The sequence below is a fragment of the Nestor notabilis genome, unplaced genomic scaffold, assembly GCF_000696875.1.
Source record: "Nestor notabilis isolate BGI_N333 unplaced genomic scaffold, ASM69687v1 scaffold15368, whole genome shotgun sequence".
NCBI classification, from domain to species: Eukaryota; Metazoa; Chordata; class Aves; order Psittaciformes; family Psittacidae; genus Nestor; species Nestor notabilis.
The window spans coordinates 82,306-92,078 of record NW_009938853.1 but is presented as its reverse complement, the minus strand read 5'-3'; positions in this window follow the sequence as shown (position 1 = coordinate 92,078).

Here is a 9,773-nt window from a genome sequence, read left to right as displayed (position 1 = left end):
TTTCCCCCCACGATGAGGGAGGGAAGGACAAAAGGAAAAAGACAGACTGCCATGGATAGCTTGAATTTACTTACCCAGACAAGCACAGGAGAGACCATTTATCAACAATGCAAGTTAATAACTGGAGCCACCTCTTCTCTTTACCTGGGGGCACTTGTTGTCTGTCAAAGCAAAATCTGCAAACTAGATCGAAGTCTTGGATAACTGTCTTGAAAACTGCTTAACTTTGTGCACTGGATCAAATTGTGGTGCCAACAGCAGGTTGGTTCCACATGGCCAGTTGCAAACAGCTTCAGTGTCACCTAGAAAGCTTTTTGATACAAGCTTGGAAGCTTTGCTCTCTCGTTCTTTGTATTCCTCTGCTTTTTGGAAAGGGACTGGAGCTGAGTACCTTTGGTGGGGGTAATTCCATGCCTATCCCTGCGTTTTAAGCCAGCTATGACAAAGTTTGACAGGACAGCTGGTAATTACTGCTAACCCTACAAGTTACTAAGATTTCAGATCACAGGACTTACAACATTATTAGGCACAGGAAAGAGGTTTTAATGTCTTACATATGATTTTACAGCTGTCTGTGGCCTTGCACAGTTGTGCTCGTAGTAACTGATGCTCCTCCTGGCTTTAACTACAAAAAAAGGGGTGCCAAAAATGAGTCTAATACAAACATTTCAAATGTGTTTAAATCAATTGTAAAATGGTTTTCTTGAAGATTTGATCACTTACTGCTATGCAATTATGATTTTGCTTGCAATGCTTGGAAGTTTCCTGAAAGGCTTTCATTGCACAGAGGAAAAAGACCACACATCTTGGGAGAAACTCTCAATACAGTTCACAAGCAAGGAGATTGCAAAAGAAATAGACCTACTTTTGACTGGTCCACATAAGCTAGCTTTTCATAGGTACTACTAGCTGGACAAAAGCCATGCCGATGGCTAACAGCTATAGTGGAGATCAGTAGCACCCTTCATAGCACCAAACCAAAAGAGCACTTATCCTTTTTTTACCCTTTAAAACATGTGATTTAAAAATCAGAATGCTCACAGGCACTTTATACGCCGTCTAGAACCAAGGCTGGCATCAACCTATTCTGCCTTTGCCACCAGCTTTCAGCTGTCCCTTCAACAAGGGCTGCACCTCACAGGTATGCACAGCAGAAGCCATGTACGCCAAGAGCCACCAAGTGACCCAAGGCAAAGCGGGGTCCTTGTGGGACACGGCACAGATAGCTGGATGCCAGCCGCAGCACCCCAGGGCCGGTGTGGGGCTGGTTTAGCTGTGTCTGCCACAGTGACTCAGTCAAATAGGGAGTGGGATGAATCCACGGATGCAGATCTCCTCTCTGGTACTTTTGCAATAGTGAGCGAAAGCAGAGGAGAGATAACGTTGGAGAGATATATGCTGTCTAGGGAAGGCTTTGAAACTTAATGGTGTCTTTGGTCCCTGGTTTGAGATCAGAAAGGTGAGGGTGGCAGTTTGCTCTGATTTGGTGAGTGAAAAGCCACATGAAGCAACTCTAACAGCACAAACAGTGGGAGGCAGAGCTGCAAGAATAATTACAATTGGAAAAATCACAGAGCAACGCAGGAGCAGCAAGACACCACACCTGCTTACCTCCTGCTCTGCCCAAAATTAAGCCTCTGAGGTAACCACTGAGTTGCATTTTTGGCATTCAAGACAAGGGGGGAGGGGAAAAAACACAAAAAGTGAAAAGACACATTGCAATGCCAAGAAAAGGGGACTAGGCCTAAGAAGGAAAAAGTGAGCTCTTTTAGCTGTCATCGTCTTCAAAATACTCTGCCAGTTCTTTGCAAAATAACATGTTGTGTGTTCATCTTTAATTATAAACATTTCAAAATATTCAGCCATGGAAGCGTTGGGTTTTTTCTGTTAAAAAATTGCTTTATGTGTAACTTTTTTCTTCTCAAGAGCTAGACACTCATGCTGACAGCTGCAGAATCCTGCCTTGCTAGGCTTTCTCTGCAATTCAGTGGGGACACTAAAACACAGTGTCTTAAGGTTCTCTGCTTTCCCATACCTGCACCCTCCCTTCCCACAGAAAGGGAACCTATCCGTTGTTTTTCTTTCGACTGTTAAGCAAAGCTGCTCCTCTGAAAAATAATAGAGGGTATGGGAGCAACCACAATGGCCATTCTGACACAATCGCCACTGCTGTGCTTCAGAGAAAGTCCCTGTTACAGAAATTCCAGTCCTGGGGCTGGTGCTGCTTTGCCCCTTAGAAAGGCACTTCCCCAGCCTCAGCATACCCACTTCTTCCAGGATACTACTTCTTATGAAGCAGACACAAGTGATGCCATGAGAGTGACAGGTCAAATCTTTAGAGGGATGCTTATTCAGATCACAGCGTTTCATTGTTGTTTCCGGTTGTCATCCTGTTTTAACAGACCTGTGCTTTTGTCTTTCAACAACCTGCCTCTGTGCCAGCCACAGCACTCTGGAGCCCAGATCCCTGGGCTGTGCCCAGCAGCTGCAGCCCAAAGCAGAAGCTCCCTGCGCATGTCTGCAGTGGCAGCATGCAAAACTGGCCTTTCCCACTGAGCTGCTGTGGTTCCTCACAGAGGTGACAGGCGTGAGTTACCTGCCCGTAGGACACACGTGAGCTCAGTCACATGTTTTAGAGGAAGGATGGTAAAACAATAGGTTTAAGCTTAGCTAAACTTGTGAAGACATCTCTTTTCCCACCAGTGATCCAGATAGGTTTTTTGGCCCTCCTAACTTTAAAGAAATATAATTTGTTTTTCCTATGACTTAGCTATATGTATTTACTGTAAATTACTTGAGCCAGCAGAATGACTCCTGGGAAAGCATACCGTGCCCCTGCACTGACCCTAAGCATTTCCCACTGAGAGTGGTTGCATAGTACTATCTTGGACTTTAAAAGAAAAAAACCCCTGCTTTCACTACGTAGAGAAGCATTAGAACTTAATCCTTGAGAAAATCACAGAAACAACATACTCGGTTGTTCATTGAGGTTTTTTACTATCCCCCTAACTGTGAGGAATTATTAAAACATAGTACGGTCACTAGCTGGGCTGGCTTTTTTTGATACCTCTTTTTTCTGACATGCCAGCAAGAAACAAATCTGTTCCAAGTTACGTTTACCCTATTACATTTTAATCCAAACCCCATCAGGTAGAAAATGAGCTCCTATTCCTTCTCTCTTTGATTATATAGAGCTGTATGAAATTTATTTTAGCTAGTTAGCATTCCTAGTAAAGGACATCCTAAAAAAACCTAACCTGAACTTTGCAGTCATCAAGCTACATCCACAGGATGCAGGACAATCACTTCTTTAGCCTTTTACAACAGCTTGGTTTTCAATAAACTTCATGCTCTGAACAATGGAGCGAGTCAGAAGTCAAGGCACACTTCATTGGTTTTAAAAATCACACACAAGTTTGCATAAAAGTGAGATTACCTCTAACAGGATGTCTCCAAGTTGCAGTCTACTTGTATGTTTGCTGCTTTGTTGTACATATACCGTCATTCCTTATTCTAGTATCCACAGTGGGAAAAGTCACTTTTCCACTCTTCGTATTTGGGGTATAGATGTGCCTAGCAGCATCTAGCCACTCACTTGACTGGTAATCACAAACTGTCAGGACTCTTATGGAGAGGGAAAGGAGGGAGGAATGTGAGCATGCATGTATGAATTAATTCCAGTTGTGGGGTTTTAACTATTCTGTTGTCAAAAGATATATGGAGTCATAGCGTTAACACGAAGTGCCCAGCATATCAATAACAACTTGTCAGAGGGTTTTTTCTCTCACAACCAGCAACTTCACAAAAACCATACCGATGCCCCATTGGCCCCAGGTGCTCACATCATCTACTTGGGAAGTGGCAGGAACACCTAATATAACCCCAGCTGTAGTGAAGTACTCTGCAAAGGAGGACACCATACACACAGAGGTGACCATTCCCCCCGCTTTGTCAACTAACACTATAAACAACCTTTAGTGGGTTTGTCTAAAGAATCTCATAACATTGACAAAGGCAAAAACCGCCTGTGGTAATAGGATGAAGCACAGCTTTTGAGGTGAGCAGTTAACGAAAAAGCCAGGTACCTTTGCATCACAATTACAGTGGACTTAGATCACTACAGGAAGAAATTTAATCTGAACTACAGTATCTCAAAAAAGCTTGTGTAAAGGCTGGTGTGGGGTAGGGGAGTTATCGTCCAGAACTGCTTTTATCTTCTCTAAATTTCTGTCAGAATGTGTCCTTCTTGCAGACATCTTCACAGACTAGTTCCATCATGGAAGAAGTAGGATTCATCTAGCTGTAATAGGCAAACACAGCAAAGATCAGTAAACAAAAAAACAACCCACCCAAACCCCTAAAACACAACTAAATCCCCTTACAACATGAGGCTGGAACATCACCGATCCCATTAGACTGAAGCCTCAGAGAAACAAAGCATGTCTTAGGGGACTGGTGCTGACACATTCAAGAGATCCAGTCTCTGGCTAGTCCTCAGCAAGAAAAAACCCCAGACATTTGTGGTCTGTTTCTACAAAATCCATGACTCAGAAGAAGATACAACTCCCTTTGGGAGGTGTTTCAGTGCAGTTGTATGAGGCTGAAATGCACTTTTCAAGGCAAGAGTACAACACAGAAAAGCGGAAATGGCTCACAGTGCCTCCTAGCAGTCCAGAAACATGAAAAGGAAGGAGAAAACCGAAGAGCACCAGGGACCTGACTGAGCAGGCTTGAGATGGCACCGACTACATCATATGTACCAAATATGACAGGCAGGGCTAAGCATGCCTGCAACAGAAAATACAGAAGTAAGACAGCTTTTCAAGTGATAGGGTGTATACACTGCTGCTGTGGGGCTGAACTTCAGTTGTAATTGGCTGAAGTGGTTTAATGTGTTTTGTCTAAACTACTTCACATAAATATGCACATATGTGCAATCTGTAATTAAATAATTCTTTGCTTTTTCTTTTAGTATTTCACATTCAAGATCACAAAAAAACCCCAGGCCAGATCAGAAGAATGATTGGCTTTGACTACAAAGGGTAATTTTGAGAGCTACTACATTCAAGCAAGCCATAAATATGGGTAATACAGAGTTGGTTCCTGTGGTTTTAAGCATCTGGGAATGAGAGTGAGGATTTGGGGGTTTGAGATTTGTCTCCGGTACATTCACCGTGTTAGTACAGCCACATCTGAACGGAATTATTCATGCAACTTGATCTTACTGCCTCAAGGATACTTCTCTTTTTTCATTTCACACAGGGAGAGGTTCTTTACCCTGGTAATGGAAATGACACTTTCCACTCCCAGCACTTCCCTGACTTAAAAGGCTACAGGAGAAATTGACAGCAAAGGGTCCACTGGCATTCAACAAGCCATCACTTACCATATTATGGCAGTCATCTATAGTGACAGCTATTATATCCTGGGATACTAGAATACTTACCATCAGAACTGGTCATTTTTGCTGTGTTCATCTAACTGGCATAAACCTGAAACTACCACCTCACTAGTTAGCTACCTGCAAACATTTTCAGTTACCAAAACGATTCACTAGAGACCCGGGTACACTGATTAATTAATTAACATACATCAAAACCATGACAGAAAACAGTAGCTAGAAAATTCTTCCTGTTTTCACTGAACTTGAAACAAGGTCTCTGTTCTGAAACAATCCAGATCTCCTCATTGTGCAGCCAAGGCAACTACAGGACTTATCCTCAAATTCTTTGGTCTGAGTATTTCCAATGCTGAAGCCGCCGCAGCAATGAAGGCTGGGCTCCTTTCCCACTTCCTGTGGACTGGACACGGATCCAACCGTTTTTCTTGGACCACTTAACAGGATAGGTACCTCCCTTTGCCAAAGTCAAGTTTGTAGCAAAGGCATATTTCTAGAATTTAGAGGAAGCAGAGGCGAATTCTCTTAAAACACTGGTTTAACCTCCCTTCTATCAGCAGTTCACTTTCAGTACACAAACTATACGTGACCACCTGTTTAACAGACCCAGAAACAGGGAAGTGTCACAGCAGACAGTATCTGAACAGTAAAGATTTATGATCAACTTTGGAATGCACAGAGAAAGAATGAGAGGCAACGGACAAGTTGCAGGAAAGGAAATTGCAATTAGGTATGGGGGGGGCAGGGGGAATCTTCACCATGAGGGTGTCAAACACAACAAGATTGGACAGAAGATTGTAGTTTTCGAGATACTGAGAACTTGACTGTACAAGGCCCTGAGCAACCTAATCTAACTTTGAAGTCAGCCCTGCTTTTGCTCTTGCATGGGTTTGGCCAGATGACCTGCAGAGGTCTATTCCAACCCAGGAGAAAAGCAGAAGTGGGAATGTCAGAAACTTGTGACTGAACCAGTATCATTAAGTATGAAGAAAGAAGTCCAAATTATTTAAGACAGCAAAATAACCAAAGCTAGGTGATTATCAGCATACACTGAAAGAAAGAAAAAAAAAAATCTATAAATTCAACTATGCAAAATGGAACAAAGCATTACTTCTATAGTCCTGTGTTATAAGCTAATGTTCAGAGCATTAAAATGCCACTGAGAATCACTTCAGGAAAACATTTACTTAATGCACTATTAGAATGCATAATGTATCACACAGAAATAAGGCACATCTCTAATGGCAATATATGAACTCATCAGCACCTTAAACACCATAATCCAATCTTTGAAAGAATAAAAGAAAAAATAGAAGACTCTGAGAAAGGTGATAAAAATGAGACAGAGCTCCACAAGAGGTGAGACCAAAAAGCTTTTTTGAAGAGTACAAAGCATGAATAATATCAAGGCTATTAGAGAACTCCTACAGACATCCATCTACTGAATGAAAGATTATGCATTTAAAATTGAAGGAAAGGAAATTCTTCTTTGTGTCTTACCAGTTGCTTCAGAGGCAGAGGTGAAGAAACCAGTAATGATCAGTTCAGAAGCAGGTTGAAATCCATGCCCTGAACTGGTGCTATGGCAATTACTTGGTTTATTGTCAGAAGCAGCAGTTTACTTTCATCTCATTTTGACATGGAGTAGCATCACCTGGCTGAATGGCTCAGCATGGTAAGGATCAGTTGACACTGCATGAAATGCAAGCTGAATGCTACAAATTCATTCTCCAAGATCCAATAAGAAGTGAACAACATTACTAGTTTTCATCTCAATGTCATAATTTCTAGTCTCTAGATAACCTGTTAGCTATGTGCCAATTTTGCTTTCCATATTTAAAAAGCTTTCATTACATAAAAAGTGCTATTTTGTTATTCAATATACTGTACACTGTGTGTATATCATCTTTATGTATCATCACAACTATGTTTAGCTAAACAATTCTCAATTAATAGTGTTTAGAGTACGACACAAACTTGGGAACTATTTGCTTTAAGGTGATTGTAAGAAATGTTCTCACAGACCTGAGAGCAAACAGCACTCTGACATTGTGCAAGTTTGATAATTTTGACATATTCCTGCCTTACACTAAATCTCTAGTATTACAATTAAATTCAAATAAGATGATGCAAGGCTCCTAAAGCTATTAAAATCTATTCTGTACCACTTCAGACTTCCCTCAGTTCTTCATTTGAAAGCATGCAGGAATTGTTAATGCAGTGAAGGAAAGCTTTGAGGACCTATTTCTCAGCCAATTTTCTGAAGCATACCTACATCTCCTTACTTACCTTGAAGAGGAAATATGGCAGAACAAATCTGCCAAGGTTCTGCTTATCTCAAAAGCACCTGCCTGAACAAATAGAGCAACTAAGCAGCATTCTGAAGAGTAAGAATTAGAAAGATTACCTTACTTTTGCTGCTAACTTGTAACACAGAGATCCTCTCTTTTGCTTACAGTATGTATCTCAGATTAGGACCAAGAGAAGAGATGGAGAACAGAACACTCTTTAGAGCATGCATAAGAAATTTATGCTAAACACACTGAGCACAGGGTCAAAGAAGGACAAAAACAGAATTCACCAGTTCTCTTCAGAACATGACTACTGATTTCCGCCCCCCCCACTTACCCTGCATGTATTTACTATCAAGAGAAATGGCTTGTGTTTTTTCCCCTCCTATATGCGATCTGAACAAAGCAGCCATAAATGTGAAGGCACTGGAGAACAGAGCTGGATTTCTATTAAAAATTATTCATATGCATACTAAAAGAGGTATGGTATACAGAAAAAACACAATGTTTTTGGTTGTGTTTTTTTTTGTTTGTTTTGGTTTGGTTTTTGGTTTTGTTGTTTTTTATCAAAACAGGTTAAATAAAATAACTACAGAGGTTCTAAAAATTCCAGCTGAAAACTTCAGTACGAGAAGACAGAGTATCATAGAATCATAAAATGGTTAGAGCTGGAAGGGACCTTAAAGATCTAGTTCCAGTGGGTGTGGACACCTTCCACTAGACCAGGTTGCTCAAAGCCCTGTCCAACCTGGCCTTAAACACTTCCAGGAATGAGGCATATTAGATAGAAAGGAATTAAGTATGCCTGTAACTCTATTATTCCTATTCAAAGCTGGGACATAGAAATACTATGCTTTTAAGTGAAGGACCACCCCTGGGAGACTACAACTAAACCAAGGAAGCTCCCTTTCAGAAGGGAACTCTGATGACAGCTACCATACCTATGGTAAGAGAAGCTAGAAGAGAACTGTTTGGGGGAAGCTATTCTGTGGCCATGTCTGAAAGGCGCTTAATGCATCAGAATATTTGAAATGCACATCACCAGAGGCACAGGGAATCTTTGCAGAAGTCCTACGTCATCCACCAACACGGTCCAACTGCTGAGGATGTGCCGTGGTGAAATGTGCAGGCTAAGGACTGCCCCATTCACCCCACCAGGAGCCTGGCTGAGCTAAGGGGTTTTGAGCCAGACACCTAGAGGATGCAGACACTCTCTATCTGCTGCATCCCCTCCTCATATTCAGCAGGTAGGGGCCAGTAAGGTGTAGGCTGGAAATCAGATTGCTGCTTCAGACTTCTGAAGTTGAAAACTTGATGTGTGATGATTTTTACCGCAGTTTTATGTGACCAACGTATAAAATGACTTGTGGAATTAACAAGGGTAAGGTCATAGTAACTCCGAGGCCTAAACAGGAGGACTAAATCTACAGGTTTAGTCACATTACAAGCCATGGCACTTAAGTTTGGTTAACAGGATCTATCACAACAGTAATCATAATTACAAAGTGAAAATGTATCTGTGTGTTCAGTGATGTGCCATATACATATGAGAAGTGAAACACCAAATTAAAAAAATTTGAAAACTTACAGGACTTTTACACTGCACTTCTGATGTTCCTGCTTCTCACTCCATGAAAGGTTACCCACCTCTGATTCAGAGCCTCTTTGCTGGCAATGTTTTTAAAGGGATGTATACTAAGTTTGGGAAATTGTTTCTGAACTAATATATAAACTCATTTTTACACACCAACACCTCCCCCACCCTGAAAAGTGCTAGTTTGCTAAGATAAACTGACATGAAATCCAAAACATGACACAAAACATCATTACCATTGTACAGAGCAGAAAACTGAAATCAATTATTTTGCTGGCTAATATGCAGTATCAGACAGATGCAAACCGTACTTGAGAAACAGTATAAAAGCAGGAGGGATGACAGAGCATCTAAGAAGCAAGAAAATGTTATCAATTCCAAATGATGACACTATCACCCATCCCATCCTCTTCACTACCAATATACCAAAGGAGTAAGTCTTCTCACATAGCCACTACGACCTTTTTTTTGTTAAGCCATCTTGGCACAT